The sequence below is a fragment of the Mastomys coucha genome, unplaced genomic scaffold, assembly GCF_008632895.1.
Source record: "Mastomys coucha isolate ucsf_1 unplaced genomic scaffold, UCSF_Mcou_1 pScaffold5, whole genome shotgun sequence".
Classification (NCBI taxonomy): Eukaryota; Metazoa; Chordata; class Mammalia; order Rodentia; family Muridae; genus Mastomys; species Mastomys coucha.
In genome coordinates, this window is record NW_022196911.1 from 99,861,586 (window position 1) to 99,867,851 (window position 6,266).

Below are 6,266 nucleotides of genomic sequence, written 5' to 3' on the forward strand. Positions count from 1 at the left end.
TGACAAGCTGGCAGGGAGTATGCATGCCTTTAATTTCAGCACTGGGGAAGCGGAGGCCAGTAGGTCTCTGTGTTCAAGGCCAACCTGGTCCTACACAGTGAGTTCCATGACAGCCAGAGTGATACAGTGAGACCTTGTCTCAATTTTTTTTTTTTTTAAGAAAAAGGAAGGAAGCTGGGCAGTGGTGGTGGCGTATGCCTTTAATCCCAGCACTTGGGAGGCAGAGGCAGGCAGATTTCTGAGTTCGCGGCCAGCCTGGTCTACAGAGTGAGTTCTAGGACAGCCAGGGCTATACAGAGAAACCCTGTCTCGAAAAACCAAAAAGAGAGAGAGAGATAAAGAGAGAGAGAGAGAGAAAGAGAGAGAGAGAGAGAGAGAGAGAGGCAGGCAGGCAGATATGAAAGTGTTAAATAAGATGAGACAGGAGGACCATTGACCCACTGTCCCAGGGAAGTTGTAACAAAAAACCAAAAAACAAAAAACCAAAACAAAAACAAAGGAAAAAAAAATTCTCAGTTCACTGCCCTTAGAAAAGATAGGGAAGACATTTAAGGACTAAAATGCAATCGCTTTCCAACGTGACCCTCATGTGTTCAAAACCCCATTGAGTGTCACTCACTGTACTAGATGTCATGCACAACCCAGAAATCATTTCTACCTTTGCATAAAAGAACTTTAAATAACTATGCAGACCAGCTGGTACTCTGACAGTCTCTGCAGGCTCTGGCTCATCCTTGTGGGAAGTAGAGGCAGCTGCTCTTGCCCTGGTAAGGAAAGGGATTATGAAGCAGCAACATTGCTACCTCCTCTCTGGGTGGAAGTCTCTCACTCATAATTACTTGGTGCGTGGGGAAACTGAGGCACAGAAAAGCAAAATGACTTCCCCAAGGACCCAGATCCAATAATTTCCCAGCAAGCTAATTCCAAAACACTTATAGAAGTAAATATAAGAAATAGAAATAGAAAGAGCAAAGTGTGAGAAGAAAAGTGGCCAGAGTGGACTGGAAGTGACAGGGAGTGGATAGGAGTACCTTTTTGTTTTGATAATCCTGCAAAGAGCTGAGAGCAACAATTGCCTAGGGCAAGGGTGGTCAGCCTTCTGCAGGAGCGCCCCCTGCTGGTCAGCGGGGCCCATGGCTGATTGCGTGGAGGTAGAATCAGAAACACCCTTAAGGGCAGAGATGGAGGGATGGACTTAATGCCTTCATTTTGCACAGGACAAAGGCAAAGCTTTGGAGGAAGTGATCCACTTAAGGGAAAGCCGGTACATTTGGGATTTTTTTTTTTCCCAGAATGCTTGTCTCACACTGTAAAGCACCCCTCCCTATTCCCCTCTCCAATCTCATAGTCTTCTGCTAACAGACTCCTTTCCTGTAATCTGTTTAGCTTCACCAAGACACCCCCCCCCCCTTTAAAATGCTGTTTTCAACAGGAACCATGGGGTGGAAGGGTTAAGGCACGAAGGCTCTTTACCTAACAAAGAAGGTGCCATTTAGGAGAGGGAGCAGGCCAGAGAAGCCAGTCCCCATTCCGCCAGGCTGGCTTGCTCCCTTTCCTACATGGCATCCTCCTCTTCGTTAGATGTGAATCTTCCTGCCACAATCATACTAACCCCCTGGCTCCCATTGAAGGCAACATTCAGGAGGGAGTCATGGTATCAGGGCAGGACCCCAAGAAAGGAAGAGGCCATTAGCAGAAAGGGGTACAGGGAATAATTGAGGTTCACTGTCAGCTAAAGTCCCTGCGAACGTGCCTTTCAGGTTTCAGAGTCTGGCTCTCCAATATGAGCCAGATTTTCAACCTGTGCTCTTTCTAGACAGTCTCCCTGCCTCCATTGCTATTTGTTTCTATTCCCTGCCTCTATGAAATTGCAGCCTCTGCATGGCTTATCAGAGCTCTTCTGGCATCCCATGCCACAGACACTAGGTTTGGGGGCTCAGTGCATCCCAATACATATGACTAAGAGGAGAAGGGACCTCACGCGTGTCATTTGGACCTGTCAGATGCTGTTGGGCAGCTGAACAGTGGCTTTGGAAGGATCACCTGTTCACATCCACTGCAGGGGGACTGTAGTCATGGGGACAGGGTTAAGGGTTGTGAAGCATACCCATAGACGTGTTTATCTAACAAAATAAACACCTGATCAGCCTTGTTATTATAAGTAATATTTGAAATCCATGAAAATCTATTTGAAATGCTTTAGAAAAGGAAGTCACCTTTGCAAGCTGGTGTGGATGGTAAACAATCCAATCCCCCTTTTCCCAGGCCTCTCTGCCAAATGTCAGTGTCAGACACAAAACCCTGAGTTCAATCCTTAGCTCTGTGTAAACCAGGCATGGTGGCGTATACCTGTAACCCCAGCATTGCCGAGACAGAGGCAGAAGCAGCATAAACTCAAGGCTAATTTCAGCTGTATAGTAAGTCTGAGGCCTGGGCTAGATAGCCTATCTATAAATAAGTAATGGCTGAGGAGATGGGCCGATCAGTAAAGTGTATGCTATACAAGCACTGGACCTCTAGCACCCACATAAAAAGTAGGGTGCAGCAGTGTGTTCATCTAATCCCAGAACTGCTGGGGTGTGGAGACATGAGGGTCCTTGGCATTTTCTAGCTATGGATTGGTGAGTGCCAAGTTCTGAGAGAGCATGTCTCACAAAGTAAGGGGAAGAACAGCCAAGGGAGAAACCCAGTGTTAGCCTGCGGCCTTCACACATTCGTACATCCACATGAACACACATGCGCGCACACACACACACAGAAAAGATGGTACTAATCTCCCACTGCAAACGTGACAGATGAGTTGGAAGAGAGGCTACGTTCGTTCCCACAGCGATCTCTGAAATAGGGGGAGTTTTCTAGGGTTTGTTTGTTTGTTTGAAATATAATCTCACCATGTGACCTTGAGCTTATGGCAGTTCTCCTTCACACGAAAATCAAATCGATTTTCAGCCTCCTGGTATAGCATTACAGGTATGTACCCCTAAGCCCAGACTTCTGCAGGTTTGTTTTTTTTTTTAATATTTATTTTCAATGATGGGTATGTGTGTGTGGTATATGCATGTGAGTGCATTGCCTTTGGGGACCAGTAGAGGGCATCAGATTCCCCAAGAGTTGGAGTTATAAGCCCTTAGCTGTAGATGCTGGGAGTCGAATGAATTCTGCAAGAGTGGCATATGCTCTTCATCCCTGAACCTTCTCTCCTGCGCTCTTTATGCTGTACTTTTTTTTAATGTAGTTCCTTGTGGTCTCTCCATCTGCTCCCAGGCTCTTAGCTCCTCTCCCATATCTTACTTTCAATCACCAGGCCTGCCTGGCTCTTTACTGGATTACATCTGAGAAAACAGGCAAGGGCAGTGAATATGGCAACTGTGTTCTTGTTGTTTCTGTGATGGGTTTGGTGGGGTTTTGTTTCTTCGTTTGGTTGGTTGGTTGGTTTGTTGATGTGTTTTGTTTTTCAAGATTTATTTCTATTTTATGTGTATGAGTGTTTGCCTGTGTGTATGTATGTGCACGATGTGCATTCCTGGTGCCTATAGAAGCCAGAAGAGGCCATTGAATCCCTTGGAACTGAAATTAAAAATAGTTGTGAGCTGCCATGTGGATGCCGGACCACCTGCAAGAACAGAAAGTGCTCTTAATTGATGAGCTATCTCTCCAGCTGCACGCCCCCGCCCTTTTTCTTTTCTTTGTTTTAACTTATGTTTTAGATTTCCTTATTTTATTTTACTTTATTTTGTTTTATTTTGTTTTATGTGTTCTGCTTGCATGTACATAGGTGCACCACCTGTGTGTCTGGTGCCTGCAGAAGCCAGAAGAGGGTTCAAATCCCTTGGAACTGTAGTTACAAATGGTTGTGAACTACCATGTGGATGCTGGGAACTAAATCTCAGTCCTCTGTAAGAGCAACAAGTGCTCTTGAGCATCGAGCCATTTCTCTAGCCCCGCTTTTGAGATGGGGCCCATATAGCCCAGGCTGGCTTCAAACTTATTATATATAACCAAAAATAGCCTTGCATTTCTGATCCCCCTGCCTCCACACTCAGGGTGCTGCGATTACACTCATCTGCCACCATGCCTAGATTGTGAGATGCTAGAGATTGAACTCAAGGATTCATTGTGGTAAATGAGAACACTACCTAGTGAGCAACCCCTTCTGCCCCCTCCGATGACTTCCAAAGCATCAGGAAGGACTCAGAAAATGAGATCATTTTTTTTTTCTATCTTCACTACAGCACAGGGAGTTGTTGGAGCTATGACTTGGTGTTACTGGATACGTGCCCACTCTCTTGGATGGAGGCAGATGTGTTATATTCACATGGATGGGATTGGCAGGACCCTGCCCTCCACATAGTCTCTTGGAGTGATTCACAAGCAGGTTTCCCCTCTAGGCACTCTGTTTCCGATTGACAGATGATGGGCATTGCAAAAAAAAATGCATGTGGTATGCACAGGTTCCTCTCTGTAGGGCATCTTCAGTGATGCTCAGTGTACAGAGATATGCGTGTCTACTCTAAAGGCACACACCAGCTCTGTCCTCTGCAGGATGAGCAGACCATTAGCTGCTCCTATGCACATGCCCAGAAGAAGACATCAACGCCTTCCCTGAAAGCCAGGTTCAGCCCTTTGGAATGACCCCACACCCCCAGCTCTGAAGGTCTAAATTTATACCTCAGCTCCTAAACATACTAGGACTATGGCTTTGACCAGTCCTCCAGGCTCCCTGGGCTATATGTCCCTCATTTGTGAAGCACAGGAGCATGGATTATTGGGAAGCAAAAAATAAAAATAAAAATAAAAATAATAAATACGGAGGGACCAGAGCCTGCTGCTCACTGAACCCCTCATCTCATCCCTCCAAGATTTTTCTCCCACGATGGCTCCATGCACCTGAGGGACATTGGCATCCGGCACTCAGGCATCGTAACAGGGTTGATTCTATATCAGAGGGGAGGATGTGGGAAATGGAAGGACTGTGACACGCTGGCAAGTGTCTTTTATGCTAAGACCTCCTGAAAGCGGAGGTTTCTTTCATTTACCTAGCCACAAATGTGTGTGTGTGTGTGTGTGTGTATGAGGGAGACGGTTCTTTCACTAACTCTAATCCTCATGTACAGAGAGATCTCTTCACCCACACATCCAGCTCTTAAATCAGTCCAGCGGTCAACAGGCAACCCACCTGGGGTCAGGTTAAAGGCCATCGGCACATTGCCCTGTGGTCTAGACAAGCTGGCCTCCAGCCTGGCCTACGCCAACACTCTGGATATTTCAGGTGTCAGACGGGTGCTCTTCATCTGTTGGTCCCTCCCGCTTCCTGAGCGGGCGATAGGTTTAACTGTCGATGTCTGTTAAGTGACAGGATTGAACTCTGCCCTCCTCTTATCGGGGCAATAAAACACAAAGCTATACGAAGCGCGTGGGTGCCAGATGTGTGTTTGTCCTTTGCCCTCAAAACCTACCAGGCACACAGAAAATACAAAGAAACAGCTGGTCCTACTTCTGATGACATGACAAAGCAACGCAGGTCCTGAAACTCTGTTTCTTGACTGAAATCCAAACACAAGCAACAGTGCAGAGGGCAGCTATGGACCCCGCCTTTCCCTGGACTCCTAGAGGAAACTCCAGGTACCTTTCCCTATGCGCCCACCTGAGGACCCAGGGGGCGGTGTTTATTACTGGCCCAGTCTCTCTCATTGCTATTTCTGTATTCTCCAGCAGGTGGCACTCTCATCCTTATCATCTACCTAGACCTCCGGTCCTAGGTCTTTCAGGGTACAATTCCCAGGAGGCCTATAGCAGCGGCCTAGAGCTGGGACCTTGTCGCCACTTATCACTTCAGGGAAGGGCTATGGTTGAGAGAAGGGGATTCAAGCTCACCATCTCAGAGATGGAAAGAGAGCAGAGTGGAGAAGGAAATTGGTATCAGTGGCCTAGTCATACTCTCTTCCTGCTATCCTAGGTGGGTCTTTCCATCCTGTATGAAGAGACACTCGTTGCTCCACTCACGTGACTCCCAGCCATGAGCTTTTTGGATCAGGGTCACTCTGGGTTGGTAAATCACTAAACTGATGCTGATTTGAAAAGCACAGAGAGAGTGGCTGAAGTCAGGGAGGCTTCCTGGAGGAGGAGACTTTCATCTCAAGAAATAAAGCCATGATCCCAGCCCCATTTAAGACCCAGAAGAAGAGGGATTGGGGTGTGTGGCTGTACTACAGCCTTTGCCTAGCAGAGATGGGGCTATTGATTTAAATCCCAGAACACGGGGGGGG